At 47.7% G+C, this 18,461-nt stretch overlaps 1 protein-coding gene across 10 annotated transcripts in view; it reads left to right on the top strand.

Annotated features, from left to right (window-relative positions):
* The first annotated feature begins 8,960 nt into the window (after window positions 1-8,960).
* Epn2 (epsin 2) overlaps window positions 8,961-18,461 on the top strand; it is a 93,400-nt gene continuing 83,899 nt past the window's right edge. For 4 of the 10 annotated variants that reach the window (XM_047542984.1, XM_047542983.1, XM_047542982.1 and 1 more), the window contains exon 1: window positions 16,990-17,113. The gene's annotated coding sequence lies outside the window, so the exon portion shown is untranslated. Of the gene's footprint in view, window positions 8,983-16,946; window positions 17,114-18,365; window positions 18,388-18,461 lie in introns of those variants that run through there. The other 6 variants (XM_047542979.1, XM_047542981.1, XM_047542977.1 and 3 more) reach the window with 6 other exon arrangements.

Below are 18,461 nucleotides of genomic sequence, written 5' to 3'. Positions count from 1 at the left end.
TGGGCAACTTAGTGAAACCCTGTCAAAAAGTAAAAAGTAAGTGCTGAGGACATATCCCCAGTACATAAAGAATTAAACAAGTAAATAAAGGAGATAGATAAAGTACATGTATAGGTAAATTTGTCTATATGTGCATAAAATATGTCTAGAGACTAACAAGGGATTTGATACATTATTTATTCCTAGGGATGTGCTATGATTTGGAGTATGTGTGTGTATGGGGGGTTACTGGGAATTGAACCCAGGTATACTCTACAACTGAGCTTTATCCCTGGCCCTTCTTATTTTTTTATTTTTTAACTTTGAAACAGGGTCTTGATAAGTTGCTGAAGCTGTCTTCAAACTTGCAATCCTCCTGCCTCAACTTGCTGAGTCCTGGGATTACAGGCATGTACCACTTATGGTTTAGATCTTAAATGTCCCCCAAAGACCCATGTGTTAATGGGTCACCAGTCTGTGGTGCTAGCTGGAGGTGCTGGAAACTTCAGGTAGTTAGCCTGATGGGAGGAGGTTAGGTCAATGGGGTGTGCCCTTGAAGGGCCCTTGAAGGGGTTTTTGGGGCCAGGGTCCCTCCTCTTGAACTCTCCAGAAGCTTCCTTGTTGCCATATGACAGCTTCCTCAACCACACTTTCCTGACATGATGTACTGCCCTGCCACAGGCCCAAAAGCAAGGGGGCCTAGACACCGTGGTCTGAAACCTCCAAAACTGTGAGCCAAATAAATTTTCCTCTTTTTAACACATTAAATCCCAAATTTTCATATGGGCGTGGAGGTACAGACCTGTAATCCCAGCAAATTGGGATGCTAAGAAAGGAGGATCACAAGTTCAAGGACAGTCTCAGCAACTTAGTGAGACCTTATATCAAAAAAAAGAAAAAAAAAAAGAGAAAAAGAAAGAAAGAAGGGCTGGGGTTGTGGCTCAGTGGTAGAGCGCTTGCCTAGCATGAGTGAGGCACTGGGTTTGATCCCCAGCACCACATAAAAAAGCTAAGTAAACAAAATAAAGGTATGTGTCCATCTACAACTAAAAATGTTTTTTAAAAAAACGACTGGGGATATAGCTCAGTGGTAAAGCATCACTGGGTTAAATCCCTGGTACCAAAAAAAACAACAACAACAACAAAAAAAAAAACCCCAAGTTTTCAATTCCACAAATATTTCAATAAAATTGACACAGGCACATTAAAAGTGGTTGGAAATCATAATCAAGCGCTTACTATATACTTTATTATCACTAATCATTCACCTTTTATTTTTCTCAAAAAAATAGAACTCTGAAAACAAATATTTATTTAAAGTTACCAAATTCTGCTGGGCACAGTGGCATACGACTGAAATCCCAGAGGCTGGGAGGCTCCTACAAGAGGATTTCGAGTTCAAAGTCAGCCTCAGCCTCAGGCACTAAGCAACTCAGTGAGACCCTGTCTCTAAACAAAATATAAATAGGTCTGGGGATGTGTCTCAGTGGTTGAATGCTCCTGAGTTCAATCCCTAGTACCCACCCACTAAAAAAAGTTTAAAAATTCTAACACCAAGGATGGCTAGGTAGGAAAGTTAATTAGTATACTTGTTGCTCAATTTAACTTTTTTAGGTGTTCCATAAATGGGACATTATGGGGGCTGGAGTTGGGGCTCAGTGGTAGAGCGCTTGCCTGGCATGTGTGAGGCCCTGGATTCAATACTCAGTACCACATATAAATGAATAAAAAGATTTGTTGACAACTAAAAACATAAAAATAAAAAAACAAAATAAATTTTAAAAAATTAATGGGACATTAATAGGTAAGCTGACTATCTCAAGTATTTTACTGTAGTCAGGAAAAGCAGGGGAATTGGGTGACTGGGGTCAATGGCTGAAGGAAAATTTTTGCTTATGAACTACCTAAAAGGGGTATTATTCATGTGTTAAATCCCTGAAATAAAGCAGGGAGGGAAAAACAAATTCAATAAACCCTTAGTTGTCTAATGCAGGGGTTCAAATTCTAACACCAATAAGGTATAGATGGGAAAGTAAATAAGTGCCTCACTAATTGGGGATTAGTAGGGACAGAGGCAAAGAGTCATGGCTCATCTAAAGGGGCAGCAGCCCTGCTGGGCACAGAGGTGTTCGCCAGTAATCCCAGCGACTCTGGAGGCTGAGGCAGGAGAATTGCAAGTTTAAGGCCAGCCTCAGCAATTTAGTGAGGCCTTAAAGACTCAGCAAGATCCTGTCTCAAAATAAAAAGGACTGAGGATGTGGCTCAGTGTGTTAAGCACCCCTGGGTTCAATCCCTGGTACCAAAAATAAATAAATAGGCAGCCCTACTCACCATCCATAGATGGCTGCCCTGTGGAAGCACAGGTCCAGAGTTTTCAACTTCTGACTTCCCAAAGAGGACTGGAAACAGGTAGCCATTGGATGAGGGAAGAGATCTGGGGTAGAGAAGGGCCTGGGGAATGGTGGGGCTGCAGGGAGACACAGGGGTAAAATGTGGCAGAAGCCACTGACTGATTGATCTAACTGCCATTTTCAATCCCTTTCTCACCAAGATTCCTTCCACTGTGGGAATTGGGGGGGAAAAAAAAAAAAAAAACTTTCTCAGCCTTCCTAGCAGCTAGGAGTGGCCATGTGACATGATTCTGGTCAATAAGATCTAAGGAGTTTCATTAGATTTCATTGGGGATGGGCTCTAGGAAATTATTTCTTTTCACAGTAAAAGAGACAAATGCTTTCAATGAACTCTAAATTTAACTATTTCTCTTCCTTCCCATCTTAAATGCAGATGCAACGCCAGGAGCAGCCACAGCCATTCTGCAGACAAGAAGGAAAAACCAAAACAATTGGAGAGACATGGGCTCTGACATCATTGGGCTGATGAAACAATGTTGACCATGGATGTTGTCCAGGCTCACTGTGATAGGGAAAAACAAACCCTTAGTTGTCTAAACTATTGTGAATTGGTTTTGATTTTTTTTTTTTTTTTCAAATAAACACATTCTTAACTTACAGAAGATGGATATTTGATAAAAATTCAGATGAAGTAAGAAAAGGAGATGGGCAGAAAATGGCAAAGTTCTCAGCATCTTTCTATCATAATAGCTGACATTTTTTGATCAAATACCAGGTTACAGGCACAGCGACTTACACGGATCAACTCAAAATTTAATTCTCACCACAACCTTCTGAGGCAGCTCTGCTTTATCCCCATGATTCAGAGGCAACTGATGCCCAGAGAAGCAAAGTGCTCTGGAGGTTCTACAGCTAATTAGGCAGTGCAAGCAGAATTTGAACCGGGCAGGCGAAACTCAGCCAAAGAGATTCTTTGACTCCTCAAAGAAGGACGAATGAATATGTGAATAAATGAGTTTTCGTGTCTTCTCCGGGCTTCAGTGACGAGTCTCTGGGGAGCCTGCCTTGCTGTGGCCCACCCCTGTGAGAGCTGAGACGGGGAGGATGGCAGGGACGCGGGCGTGTGAGTGTGCGCGCGCAGATTGCTATGTACCCACGCTGCCGGCTGGCACCTGCTGTCCCAGCAGGCCCGGGGCGGCGCTGTCTGGTGTGTGGGCGTCCAGCCCCGCAACCGCCTCCCGCTCTGGCTCCATCTCCACTTCCCTTCGCCTTGTGGGAGGGAGCCCAACCCGGGAAGCCACCTGCGCGGATGGGCTGGGGGCGGTGGACTGAAGATGAGTGTAGATGAGGCGGTCTCGGCAGGGGCCACGGACCTGGAGGGCGCAGCCTGGTCCAGGAGCTACAGTCAGCAGGAAGTGTCAGAGGCATTGTGGCCGGAGGAGCCCGGTGGCCACCTCTGAGTTTCAAGTCTCCTCTGTAAAATGAGGATTGCACAGCACCTCTTGACTGGTGATGAGGGTTCGCAAAGATGATTGGAAAGCCCCAGTGCGATGCGGACCAGCGCGTAGAGGGGAGCGATGGGCACAGTGTTTGGGTCCTTCCCAGGCTGATCCCATCCACGGATCCTGCCCCGGAGCGGGCCTCAAGTATTTCCTGCCGGGCCTCAGGAAATACCAGAACCGCCCCCCCTCCGCCCCCGCCCCCGCCCCAGCGGGGCCTCGCGTCACCAACCCAGAGCTGCAGTCCAGCGCCCCGCCTGGCCCTCCTCCTTCCGGCCGCCCAGGCCTCAGATCACTTCTCCACCAATGTCAATGAAGGCCTTCTAAGGCCAGACCTTCGAGCATCTCCACTACTACTGGGAGCCTTCTAGATGCTTCTGGGCCTCTCCTTACTCTTCCTCTTTCTTCCAGCCTTTCATTCTCACGCTGCAGGCTGGTCCCGGCAAGCATGGAAAAGCAGAACGAGGGGGCAGGGCCAATCTAGGGACCCTATAACTGGATAGCTGCAGGACAACCAGTAGTCAGGAAGCTCTGGAGAAAGGGAAAAGAGCAAGGGCTGGGGAAGATCCTGGAAACCCAGAATAGAAACCAGGGAAGCAATTAGGAAGGCTGCCTGGAAGAGGTGGCATTTAAATCTAAACCAGAAGAACAAGGAGTTAACCAGGGATAAGTATTTCAGACAATAATTCGTTTATTGATTAGCATTTATTGAGCTCTTACTGTGTGCCAGACCCTGCATTTGGCCCAAAGGTTTGGGCTTGAGATAAGATATGTGTGTGTCCTCATGAGTTTTGCAGTGGGTGAGACAGAAAAAAAAAAAAAAAAAAAGCAAAAGATTACCATCTTTTTAAAATTAATTTTTTTTGAGGTACTGAGGATGGACCCTAGTGGGGCTCTACCACTGAACTACATCCCCAGCACCTTTTATTTTATGATTTTGAGACAGAGCCTTACTAGATTGCTGAGCTGGCCTCAAATTTGCAATCCTCCTGACTCAACCTCCTGAGTCAGGGATTACAGGCCTTACCACCATGCATGGCTAGTAACTACCATCTTGCAGACTCAGAGCTACTGGGGAGAAGGGGATGTCTAAGGGCCTGCACCAGTTTAGAGAAGGTAGTCAGTCAGGTCTTCCCTTCCCTGAGAGAGCATGGAAGCAACTGCTGAGAGGTTACTTAAGCAAAGAGACTCGGTGGAAAGGAGTTCCAGGTGGAGCACAGCAATCAAAGGCCTAGTGTCAGGAGGGTGCAAGAAGACCCTGATGCAGGAGTTGAGATCACCTGAAGGGACAATGGAATGTTAGTTCCTTTTGATTCCTGAGGTCACAGAGGATCCAGAGATGCAGTGACTTGCCCAAGGTCCTAAGTAGCACCAGTGGGATTTGATCCCACAATACAGAAACAGGAGCTCCTAACCACAGGAATGCCTGTGGTTTTTGAAAGCACCACTGCTGCATGCAGAAACAGCTGTCAGCCTACCCTTCTGCAGCCATCTCCAGGCTGCCGGGCCTGCTGGGACAGGTGCTAGTGCAGAGGCAGCCAGTGTTGGGATACCCTGCCCTGGGTAGCAGCGGAAGTCCCCGTGGGATGGTGGAGGCTGTGGTAGCCATGATGTGGTTTCTCCTGGGCCCCTGTGGTTCTAACCTGGGCACTGTGCCTGTCTCCTGTGGCTTCCTCACCCATAGAGAGCCCTGGTTGGCTCATGTCCTGCCTCCTGGAGTTGGAACTGGAGCAAGGGATGGGAGCCAAAGTGGGACACTTCTCATCTTCTGGATACCTCCTACCCTTTATCTCTTGAGAGGTTAGGGCTCCAGCTTTACTGAAAAGGAAAGCAAGTTCAGAGAGGGATAGTGGCTAACTCAGGGTCACACAGCAAAAGGGCTTTGTCTGCTTAATGTTTGGAGATTTGCAGCTTTTCCCACAATACTCCATTCATTCTTGTATTCATGTATTCATTCATTCACTGAAAGATGCACATATCCCCTGGGTACTCGCTTTTCTTTTCTCTTTCTTCTTTTGGTACTCCAGGGTCACTCTACGGCTGAGCTACATCCCCAGCCCTTTTTATTTTTTTATTTTTAGACAGGGTTTTGCTAAGTTGCCAAGGCTGGCCTCGAACTTGTGATCCTTCTACTTCAAACCGTCAAGTTTCTGGGATTTCTTGTGTGCATCACCAGGCCTGACAATTCACAAACCCTATGTTGATTCCTTCCTTTCCCTGTTTCATCACCCTCATTCATTAAAGGTCATTTCTAAGATCACATCCAAACAAAAAACTTGCACTGTCATCTCTGTTCCAGAGTGGTCTTCTGTGGGTGTTCAGTGAAGATATTCATTCATTCCATTTCTTTTCCCACGGGATGTGCTCCTACCCTGAACCTGGCCCTGCCCTGTACTCTGGGGATGTGGGCATGACTCAAAGGTCTTCTTTGGCCTCCAGACTTTTTTCCTGGTGGGAAAGACAGAGCAGGAACAGGAGCAGAAGACTGTAACCCAGTGAAGTCAATGCTTGACCAATGGATACCCTAGGGAGAGAGGCCACTTCTGCTGGTCAAGCAACTTCTCAGAAATTCCCCTTCAACTTGACTTTGAAGGACCAGGAGGCATTTCCCAGAAGGATGGGGGGTTGGGGAAAGGACATCCTCAATGTGGGGAGAGCAGCACACAGAGATTTGGAGCAGGATCAAGGAGGGACTGACTGACAACCTTGGCACTAGAATTATAGGTTGGAGTCAGACTCACAGGGAGGATTTGGGGTTGGGGGGGGGAGGTTCTCAGAGAGTTTCCTGGTCACGGGGAACCACCACCAAAAGTTTTTGAGCAAGGGGAGAATTTGATTTTAGAAAATTACTTTTTCTGGAAAGGTCAAGAGGTTTAACTTTCTCCCTTCCTTCCTTGGAACCCCTAGGAAATTAAGGGAGCCCACCCTGGATAGCTGGAACAGCAGCCTCAGCATACATGGAACTCTTACTAATGTGCTGAACACTTCATTTATCAGGCCCCCTCACCTAAGTGAGGTACCTCTTTATAAATGGGGAAACTGAGGCATAGTGTAGGAACTCAACTAAAATCCCATAGCTAAGAAGTAAAAGCACTAGGATTAGAAACTGGGCTTCTCTGGTTTTAAAGGCATCCCCTAAATTGCCCCATGGCCCTGCTCCTTGAAGATTGGAGGGCTCCAGCCCAGCCAGCAGGTAGAGGCAGAGAAGGGACAAGAAACCCAAGTCATAGCCAGGGACAGAGGCAAGTCTGGCTTCTTGGGGGAAATTAGAGAACAAGAGGGTCATTCTGGGCTAGGATGGGAAATGGGTTTAATCTTGGTTCTGATACTCAGTATCCATGTGGTCTGTGGCAAGTCACATCCTTTCTCGGTGATTCAGCTTACTATCTTAGTCTGTTTTCTGTAGCTATAACAAGATACTTGAGACTAGGTAATTTGTAAAGAACCGAGGTTTATTGACTCATGGTTCTGAAGGCTGGGAAGTCCGAGGTCATAGTGCAGGCATCATGAAGGAATTCTTGTGGCAGAAAGCAGAAGGGCAAATAGGCAGGTACAGAAGAGGCAAATGAGGGGCTGCCTCACATGGCAATCTGCTCTCTTGGCAACTAATCTAGTGCTGTGACAGTGAGTACACACAACCAGGAGGATTGACCCAGTCCTGTGGGAATGGCATTCATTCTTTTTTAAAAAATATATTTATTTTATTATTATTATTATTTTTTTACAGTACTGGGGATCAAACCCAGGGCCTTATGCTTGCGAGGCAAGCACTCTACCAACTGAGCTATATCCCCAGCTCAAATCACTTCCTTTCTTTTCTTTTTAAAATTTTTGGTACTGGGAATCAAAGCCAGGGCTTCTCTACCACTAAGTTATAGCCCTAGCCCTTTTTATTTTTTATTTTGAGATGGATTCTCACTAAGTTGCCAAGTCTGGCCTCAAACTTGCAATCCTCCTGCCTCAACCTCACATTATCCTCAAACTTTTTTTTTTTTTTCAGTGTTGGGAGTCAAACCCAGGGCCAAGCTCCACCACTGAGCTACATCTCCAGCCCCACAAATCACTTCTTAAAGTTCTCACTCCCTGGCAGTATACAACAGCAGTTAAATTTCAGTGTGAATTTCAGAGGGGACAACCCACATTCAAACCCTAGTACCTACTCATCTATAAAATGGAGCCCCCTTGTAATCTCCATCACGTAAGGACATTATGAAGATAGGCCACACCAAAGACTGTGACATTCTCAGCACACACTGGGGCAGAGGGAGGGCCCCCATTTGTGGAGGGAGTGGGACAGAACACAGTCTCTGGGCTCAAATCCCCAGCCTATCAGTAACTAGCCCATTTGTGACTAGGGTCAAAGGACTTCACCTTTCTGTGCCTTGGTTTCCTCATCTGTAAAATGGGATCATGAAGATATATATGCCTTCCTCATTGAATTCTTGTGAAGGGTAAAGAGGACTGCATGTGGAAGTGCCCAGCAAGGGGCGCTCTAGTGGTCTCTGATGGTGTCCCTGTTATTGGGCACCTACTGCATGCAATGACCCTGCACAGGGAAGCAGCCCACTCAGTCCTTGCGTCACCCAGTGAGGTAGGCACTTTCACGCCTTCATTCCATTGATGTGGAAACGGAGGTTCAGCAAGGTTTGGAGGCTGCCCAGAGGGTGACAGCTGGTAGGGGTGGTGCTGGGATTGGAACCCCAGCCAGGCTGACTCAGATATCCCCAGAGTTGACAAGGCAGCTGTGACTCAAGTTTGCAGGAAGAGGAGGAGGGTGGGGTAAGCTGAGGGGAAGCCATGACTTCTATTTTCTCAGAAATGGGAGTGAGGTCTGTATATGTCGTGGCTGGGGCTGGCCCAACTGAGAAGCGGTCAGTGACTGGGACTAGAAATTGTCTCACACAGTGCATTAGACAGGATCCCATGGAATCTTCTGCCCTCTGCATCAACAACTGGATGGCTGCTGGGGTTCTGACGCTTTGGCCTGGTCACAGCTACAATTTGGGGGTCAATCCCAGGGAACATAGGGACACCCCCTGCTGGCACAGGTGTCCCAAGTCCTCTCCAGCTCTGTCCTAAACCTGCCGTGTGACTTCAGCCCCAGTCATGGACCTCTCTGGGCTCTGGTACTAGAGAAGAGACAAGTGGCTGGGGTGAGTAGACCTCTTCTCATCCCTTCTGTCCAGAGGTCTTTGAATTGGTGGACTAAGATTTTGGAGGGCTCTGGGGAAAAACCAGAGGACCTGGGTCACCAGTTAGCAGTGTACCCTGTAGTTATTGGCAAAGGAAAAGCAAGGTTTATCCACACCCCATATGGGAGCTAGAGGCTCACCCCTAAACCCAGCCCTGCATACCATGAACAAAAGTCCATGTGCCTTGGTCCATCTGCCCTCTGGATGGACATTTTGCTGCCCCAGGTCCTGACTCCATCCAGCAGCAGGAACCTAGACTCCTGAAGGGTGCAGCCTCAGTGGGAGGCAAAGGACACAGTTCCTAAGCACCTCTCTGGGTCATTCATTTATCTAGTTGCTTTCCAAATCTTGAGTAAGCACCCGTTGTGTGCTGAGCCTTCATTTAGGTTTTGGGGACACTGCCATGAACAAGACAAATGCAAGCCCCTGTTCTCATGGAGGGGAGAGAGCAAAAAAAAGATTAGTATACGACATGATACGGGTGTTATAAAGCAGGGGAGGGGCTGGAGAGTGGGGCATGCTTGGATGGGGGCAACATCATCTTAGTGGTCCTTGGCCTGAAGGGAATGGAGGATGGGCATTGAGCTGTCTGAGGGAAAGGCATTTCGTGCAGAGGTAATGGCAAGGGGTCATGTAGGGGAGGTAGTTTGCAAGGGAAAAAGGGGAGGAGAGAGGATAAGATGGGAAGAACAGGGATTTCTGTCCATGGAAGTGAGGTGGATCTGGTTCTGACTGCCATCCAAAGTCCTTAAGGGATTGGGAGGGGCTGACATGATCTCATTTGGTCTTTCTTATAAGACCTGCCAGCTGGAGAGGACCCCAGAATTGAAATGAGGAAACTGAGGCTCAGAGCACATTCCAGCACATGCCTGACATCACCAGCAGTGGGGCTGAGACTGAACTCACTCCAGAATCTCTCTGTCTTCAGCCTGCAATGGCATGGTGTGAGGTGCCAGGTGCAGCCCCCAACGATATTCAGTTAAGCTGTGTCTTACAGAGTAGCTCCCAACAGGGCTGTTGTGTCTTCCTCTCTTGACTCAACACATACTCTGGCATTATTCTTAGTGGTCAGAAACTTGCAGGGGTCAGAAACGCAGACAAACAAAAACTAGCTGCTACCCTCCCTCACAAAGCTTCCAGATCACAGGGTAACCTGTGATCCTAAACAAGGTGTCACCATCCAGGGGTAAAGGCTCCCAGGACAAGATACTTGCCTGAACCCTAAACCCTGTTAGCAGTCAGGTCACCTGAGAGAAGGGCCCTGAGGGATGGAGAGGTTGTTCCAGGCAGAAGGACTAGCACACACGAAAGCTCAGAGGTGGGTCATCTCAGGGGTCCCAGACAATTGGCAGGACTAGGGCAGGATGTCTGGAAAACAGTGCCCATAGATGAGCCAGAGAGGCCAATCCTTTCCCCACTCTAGAGCTTGGATTCTCCATCTATTCAATGGGTAGTCATGAGGAACACTTGAATCCAGGGATGGGAAGGGGCTGGCAGGGAGGGGGACAGGTGCCAGCTGGCTGGCCTATCCCTTCTGCCTTTGCCTGGGCGTGTGGGAGGTTCATATCTAGAAGCCCAGATGGAGAGGATGGAGGTGTAATTTTGTTCTTATCTTTTTGCTCAGAGCCTCTCAGCTAAGCACTCTTACAAAAATTAATAATGGTATTTGCATTATATCTTCAACTTGAATTTCTTTTGGATTAAAGAAAGTAACAGAGGTAAGGGCAGAAGAAAGGGAGACAAATGGGGAAGGAAAAGGGAGGGAGAAAGGAAATCAGAAAAAGGCAAAGAGGCAAAAGAAAGAAAATAATCTGGTAGAAACTTTTTTCTAGGTTGAAATGGGCCTGATTTTCTCACCTCTTGAGTCACTGGCCTCCTGCCCTCTTTCTGGACCCCTACGTGTTGGTCTTTCAGTGTTTATATTTGTGCTAAACTTTCCTAAAGACTGATGATCCCTGGGACAGAGCTGTGGCCTCAGTTCCAGGTTCCCAGCATTGTAGAAGAGGAACTCAGGTAGCAGTGGTTGCATGCATGAGCACAAAGGAAGCAGGGAGGGCTGGCCTGGAGATTGTTCATGTTCCACGGTCTCTGGCTTGACTGGTAGATTCTGCTACTCCACTCCGTCAGCCTTTTCCTCAAGCCTCCTGCAGTACAAAAAGTCCAGCCCTCTTGGCACACCTCTAACCGCCCTGAGTCATAAATTTATAAGTGCCTTCTCTGCATTGACTTTCTATCCATCATCTTGGTGGAGTGAAAAGGGTAGCTTGAGGCTCAGAGAGGAACAACGACCTATGTGATCTTGGTCACACAGCTGGGAAGTGACCTAGTCTGGATCTGAATCCAGAACTCTTTGTTCCAAGGACCTATATTTTCAATCACCACACCTGGCCTCTATAAGGAACCAGATATGGTAGTGTCTACATAGAGAAGCATCCAAATTGGAAGACTGGAGAATTCGAGCAATTTTTTCCCAACATATCAGACAATTCTGTTTTATTGTCTTCTCCTTCAATAATGTCCTCGAGGCTGGGTGTAGTGGTACACACCTGTAATCCTAGCTACTCAGGAAGCTGTTTAAGCAGGAGGATTTCAAGTTCAAGGCCAGTTGGGGCAATTTAATGAGACCCTGTCTCAAAATTTAAAAAGGGCTTGTCATGTAACTCATTAGTAAAATGCTCCTGGGTTCAATCCCCAGTTCAAAAATACACAAATAAATAAAAGAAAGGAAGAAAGAAAGACGTCTGCCGTGACACTAGCCTGACCCCATTGGCTCTGGTTCCCTGGTTCCTGGGCTGATCTGAACAGGAGGTGTTGTTCCTGTGAGATGATAAAGAGGATTCCTGGTAGCTCCAGGCTTCCATGATCCTTGTTGCTGACAATCTCAGAAGCAGAGAGTGCCTCTTTCCTGATGGTTTTAGCTAAAGTCCTAGGAAATTCTCTTATTAGCTGGGCCTGGGTCATATGCCCATCCCCAGACCAATCACTATGGACAGAGGGCATTTTCTGCCAGGGCTATGCCCACTTCTGGGAATGATAAAAAGTAAGGTGCTCTCAAAAGCTGCAGAACTTCTAACTCATCAAATTCCAGCCATCTCTCCCTAGATTCACCTTTCTTCTATGCATCCTATGGTCCAGTTACATGACATCACTGATCCATGATTTCTTGCCTCCTGGTCTCTGCTCAGCCTGTCCCCCCTGCCTGTCCCCCTTGCCTAAGTTGCTATCACCTCCTCTCTGCTTAGCTAATAATTTGTCACCCTTACAGGCTCAGCTCAAATGCTTTCTTTTTTTTCTTTTTTTTTTTTTTTTAGTACTGGGGTTTGAACCCAGTGGCACTCTACCACTGAGTCACACCTCCAGCCAGTTATTACTTTTTGTTTTGAGACAGGGTCTCACTAAATTGCTGAGGCCGGCTTCTAACTTGGGATCCTCCTGCCTTAGCCTCTCCAGTCTCTGGGATTATAGTCATGCACCACCACACTTGGATTCCAATGTCACTCTTCTGAGAAGACTTCTTTGGGTTATAGTTTTGGATGGCAATGTTTTAACTCTACCCAAGCTGAAAGCTTTATGAAGTGTGTCCAGCTTGTCTGTAAATTTTCTGAAAAAGCAAGTACAATACCTTTCTGAAACCAGAAAGGAACTATGGTCTTCTCAGATCATGCCTTGAGTCTCTGGCAGACAGGTCCCATGTACATTTCCAAAGAAGGGGTCCTCTGAGGAGGATGGTAGTGCACAGTGGGGAGATACCATCCCTGACTCAAACTGACTTTTGTGAAAATATCAACCTCACAATCATTAGCAGGGCCACCAGGTATGGCCCCTGTCTGCATTACACTTTGCTCATCTGTAAAATGGAGTAAGTATGCCTTTCCTGTACAGTGTTTATGAAATAATGGGTGTAACATGTTTAGTCCATGTAGTAGTCCAAGTTGGATCTTGAAAAAAAAAGTTTAAAAAATGATCTGTCTTGTTTGGAATCTTCTCTGTAGGGAAAAAAGCTTGAAGATTAATGGTCAATAAGAAACAGAAAAGGTGCATCATAAGATCAGAAACTATGTATTATGTGGATGCTGTTTTTATAATACACATTACACTCTAGGGAGGAAAACTGGTGAAGATCACTAAAACTTGTTTATCAAATGTGGTAAGTGCTTTGGAAGAAAAGCGTTATGTAAATTCAAGCAAAATTATTGGTTTAGTGGAACTAGGAATGTAGTTCAGTGGTGGCAGGTGCTTAGCATGGTCTTGGCCCTTGGTTTAGTCTCCAAAACTGAAAAAAAAAAAATGTTTGTTTGTTTGTTTATTTATTTATTTATTTATTGGTGCTGGGGACTGAGCCCAGAGGCATTTTACCATTGAGTTACATTCTCAGTCCTTTTGTTTTTTATTTTGAAACAAGGTCTCAGTAAGTTACCCAGGCTGGTCTTGAACTTGTAATCCTCCAGTCTTAGGCTCTGAGTTGCTGGAATTACACTTCCACCCTGGGTTTAGGACCTCCTTCACTAGGCAATGCTTTCTGTTGGGCAAGCAACCTTTCCCTGCTGCCCAAGCAAGCCTTCTTCCCAGTCTCTCCTTCCTTAAAACCCTCCTCCCTTAATCTCAGAGAAATCTCTGGCCTATATCTTCTTCACCCCTCTGGCCAGTCCCAGTCATTCCACCTCATTCTTCACAAGAACAAACCTCCAGATTCTTGAAAGGGCAGCCCTTGTGCCCTTGTGTTGCTTTATGCACAGCAAAGCATCTGGTTTATTCTGTACTCTTCTCTCCAAGAACGCTTATACTCTCTGAACTTGGCAGAACCTGAATTTGAATCCCAGCACTGTCACACACTGCCTCAGTTTCCTCATCTGGCAATAAGGCTGTTGACTTCAAGGCATCTTCATGGGAATGAATTAAGGAAGTGGGGGATTGGGAAGGAGGAATGACTTGGAGGAATGGAGGAATGTTGCCTCTGACCTTGTGAGAGGGTGGTGGGCTTCTGGCTGGGTGTAAAAATCCTTCTCCCACCTCCTCAGGCTGGCCCAGTCTCTTGCTCTCCAACTCACTTCCTGTCCTGTATTATTAGTTCATCACCTCTTTATCTGTATCCAGCTCTCTTTCCAAAGCACACAGCTTATCTCTGTGGCTGCACACACACTTGCTTGCTGAGTGGTGTAGGGAGTAGACTTTGCCTAGAGAAAAATCCATCCCTGTGGCCAAACTCTCTCCAAACCTTATTATTATTTTTTTTTAAACTGTGGACAATGGAATATGCACCTTGTAGAATCTCATGAGGTTTTTGACCAGTGTTGTTCACTATGGTAGCATCTAGTCACATGTGACCAATTTAAATGTAAATGAATGAAAATTAAATAAAGTTAAAAAAATTCAGCTTAGTCATACATGACAAACCAGGTGTTTATTACCCATATGTAACTGGTGGCTACCCCATTGGATGGCACAGATAGAGGATAGTGCCCAACATCAAAGGAAGTTCTAGGGAGGGGGTGTGGCTCAATGGTACAGTTCCTGTCTAGCATGTGCAGGGGGTCCCGGGTTATATCCCCAACACTGCCAAGTTGGGGGAGGGGCAGGAAGTTCTGTCATACAGATCAGAGAGTGCTGGTTTGGGATAATATATGTGGATCCTAGACCACACATCAGTTTTGTGTTATAACTCATCTGAAGTTGTAAATGGTGGTAGCCTCGTGATTTCTGTGCACAGTTCTGCACTCCTTGAAGTTCTAGCAAAGACCAGGGGCTCACAAGGAATGTTGATCTGGTTGAGGGCATTCTACTTTGATGGCGGTTGTTGGGGCTTAGAAAGTAATGCCCTGATGTATGGCAGTTTGGCATGCTGAGTACTTTGACCTGAAGGATATTGGAAAGGCTCATAAGCAAAGTCTCTTTCTGATCTTTTTCTGCCTTTCTTTCTCCAGCTTCTCTTTCTCCCTGAATGCAGATCATAGGAACTCGTACCCCTATCCACCAAAGTCAGCCATAAAACCTAGACACACTACTCTACCTTTTTCTCTGCCTTTCTTGTGTAAGAGCTGGCCATCGAGAAATTTTATAACCTACCTTGTCTGATAGTAGGTCACAAGACCCTCATTCTAGAAAGGGTCCTATCCTATACCTTGGAGGAAGGAATGCTACTCAGAGACCAAGAATAACCTGAACAGACAGGGTTTGCTACTTTCTTCACTCAGTCTATTACCTTAGGTCATTCTCTTTTTATCCAATCACATTTCTACAGGGCTGCTCATTCTTTATCAAACTTAAGCATAAAAATAGCTTTCCCTGTGTCTTGCAGTCTTCATTCTGAAGGCTATGATGTCACGTAAGACACTGATTAAATAAATTTGTTATACTTTTCTCTTGTTAACCTGTCTTTTGGAGCATTGACTGTGAACTTATGATGGGGAAGGAAAGCCACATATACTTCTCTGTCCCTACCTGGTAGATCAAGTTTAAAATGGAGTGGCAGTTCCCACTGCAAGATAGGCACATGAAGTGTGATTCACTCTCCTGGTGGAAAAGGGACACCAAACAGTGGGAAGGATAGGTAATCCTAAGGAGGGATGTCTAGCATCTAAAACTTCCCAGAGTTGGGATTTTTCAAAGGAAAAGTGGCCAGGTGGGTGTGCAGATGTGTTAGGGTCCCTCCTTCCGAATCTTTATTGTATTTTTGTTTAAGAAAATAATTCTAAATCCCAATTTGTAAGACCCATAAGGGGTACAATTGTCCATTTGACTTCTTTATAGGAAAATGAACGTGTGGCTCAGAGAAGTGTAGTGACTTGCTTAAGGGAGCAAGGGCAGAGTGGCCCTGCTGGGCACAGCTTCCCTGAAGTCAGAGTTTGGAACAGTGTGATGTCACCCTGGCAACAGGGATGGTGTCCTCTGCCCTCCTAAAAACCCTGATTCATGTCCCAGATGCACCTGTGAGGGGGTCTCTGTTGACTCCCACCTAGGTTAGAACAGGTTAGTCAGCTTTAAGTTTCAGCCTCCAGTTTCACTCCTCTGAAAGCCTCTCCCAGGAACCTTGCTTGTGCCAGACTCCCCTCTCATTCCCGGCATTTGGGGTTGTCTCTTCCTGTGTCCCAACACACTGTTGGGCACATAGGAGGTGCCTTGTGGAACCAAGAAGGAGAGGTGGTTTGATGTTTCTTATGCAGCCATGTGTACACACACACACACACACCCCATGTAGACCTGTAAGAGGGGTGTCTGTAAACCTTAGGCAGTCTACTGAAGCCTATGGACCCCTTCCCAGAGTAGTTTTTAGTATATTTTATTGAAATACGATACACGTTTAGAAGAATACAAATCTAAAGGGCAGATCAGTGAATTTTCACAAAGTGAACACAACATTTAACTCAAGAATTCTCCCATAACCAGTGCCCTGGGAGGCTCCCCTTTCAGTCTCCGCCTTCCTAGAGAAGGATGAACCCTTACAATATTTTCAACTGCCAGGGCAAGAAGCGTTTTAGAGTGTAGTGGGGCAAGGGTCTATGCGTGTGGGTGACAGTCATGAGTGTGTGGACTTCAGGAGGAATATAGGGCGGCAGGATTTATAAAGTTCTTAATGAACATTGCAGAATGTGTAGGTTTGGGTACGAATTTGCCAGGGCTTGTGTGCGAGTCAGGGTTTGGAGGGGGTCGTCTATGGGATTCGGGCGATGGTAGCGGGCGCCGTGGGACTCTGCCGGTAGTGTGTACTTGAGCACTGAACAGGGGACACGCGTGAGTGGGCGGGTCCTCGCGGGGTCTGGGAGGCCCGGCCACGCTTGGGCTACCGCGCCGGAGCAAGCGGGCGGGGCCTCGGTGGGGGCGCCGGCGGGGTCTCAGGGGCGGGGCCTCGGCGGGCTCGGAGGGGCGGGGCCGCCGGGCGCGCGCACGCCGCCGGCGCGCCCCCTCCCGGCCGCCATGTTGGCTGGTGTGTGGGTGTCAAACGGAGCCAGACGCGGCGGCAGCGGCGGCTCCGCGGGCTCCGGTCGTTCCCGCCTCTCCAGTGCTCCCAGAGGCTCCAGCCGCGCTTTCGCGCCGGACAGGAAGAGCGGAGGTGATTGGGACCTGAGGGGCTCGTGTGCTGCAGCAGGACCACAGGGTACGGGCCCTCCCCCTCCCCAGGGCGCGGACGCCCCCAGAGCACAGGCTTCCCCTAAGCTAGCAAGACCCCCAGAGCATGCACCACTGCCGCCACAGCTTGACACCGCTTTGGGCGGGACCCTCTTCTTTCTAACTAGGCCCGCCCCACAGACTGGAGCATGGACCCCCTTCCCATCTGGATCCCTCTTTCCGCTGCAAGACATACCCCCCACCCCCCGCAGTTTCCCTATCTGGAACATCTTCATTTCATATTCTCGGAGTCCGGGGCTTCCGTACGCTCTCTTCAGATCTGGGAGCTCCCTTCGGTTTGGAACAACCCCGCCCCTCTCCCCAGAGCACATTCCTCTCCGGGCCAGGCGCCCCTGCCTCCAGAGCCCAGCCTGGTCTCCCTCCCGCCCCCATGCAGAGCACAGCCCTACCTCCCTCTAGGGATCCGAGGAGGGTCCCCTTCTCTGTCCAGGATCCCGACTCATTTCCCTCTCCTTCAGGCTGGAGCGGGGGCCCCCTTTCCTTCTCGGAGGACTAGGTTCCCCCTCCCCAGCCCCCACTAGCACAGCACAGAGGGGACGGGGGCGGCAGAGCCAGGCTCCAGCTGCCTTTTGTTCCGCGTGGGATGGCAGAGACCTGGCCCGGCGGTCGTGCTCGGCTAATCAGAATGGGTGAATGGTGCGTGGGGGCCAGCCTTCCCTCTTCCCATGGGGCGGCTCCCCGGCAGCGGGAGTCCAGCGCGTTGGGAGAGGCAGGCCTTTCCTAGAGGAGTCCATGCCAACAGGTTTTTGTTTGCGACCTGAAGTTGGCCCAGTGTCTTTGCAGGAGGCAGCTTAAGCTCCCTTGATACCCCAGCAGGGCCTGTGAAAGTTCATTCCATGACCCCAGACTCAGACCGGCAGGCCCTTTCACTGTGTGCTGCCTTGGGGACATATTTGAAATCTGTGCTTTAAGAGAGGAGGGGGCTTAAAAACCCTCATTGAGTTTCTTATGGGAGAAACTGAGGCCCAGAGATGCAGTAATCTGCCCAAGGTCACTCAGTGATGCTGTGTCAGTGCCAAAGCTGGAAACTGACTCCCTATGACAATTAAGAAAATTTTGAAAGAGAGATGTTCAGAAACCACCCCCCCATCGCTTGACTTTTTTTTTTTTTTTTTTTTTTTTTAACATTCACACAAGAAAGTGGGCAGGAAAAGATGAGGAGTTTGAATGCTTCCTTTCCACTTCCAGAAAATACCCTGTGGAAGAAGGGATTAGAAGAGGGGATTGAACTGATTGGAAAAGGTGAATTTTAATTATCTGCACCCCTCCATTACATAATATAATGAAGATTTGGCATCTTGTAGTTCTAGAGATGG

Source organism: Sciurus carolinensis, chromosome 3 (assembly GCF_902686445.1).
Source record: "Sciurus carolinensis chromosome 3, mSciCar1.2, whole genome shotgun sequence".
In the NCBI taxonomy this organism is placed as follows: domain Eukaryota; kingdom Metazoa; phylum Chordata; class Mammalia; order Rodentia; family Sciuridae; genus Sciurus; species Sciurus carolinensis.
This window is presented reverse-complemented; position numbering and strand designations above follow the sequence as displayed.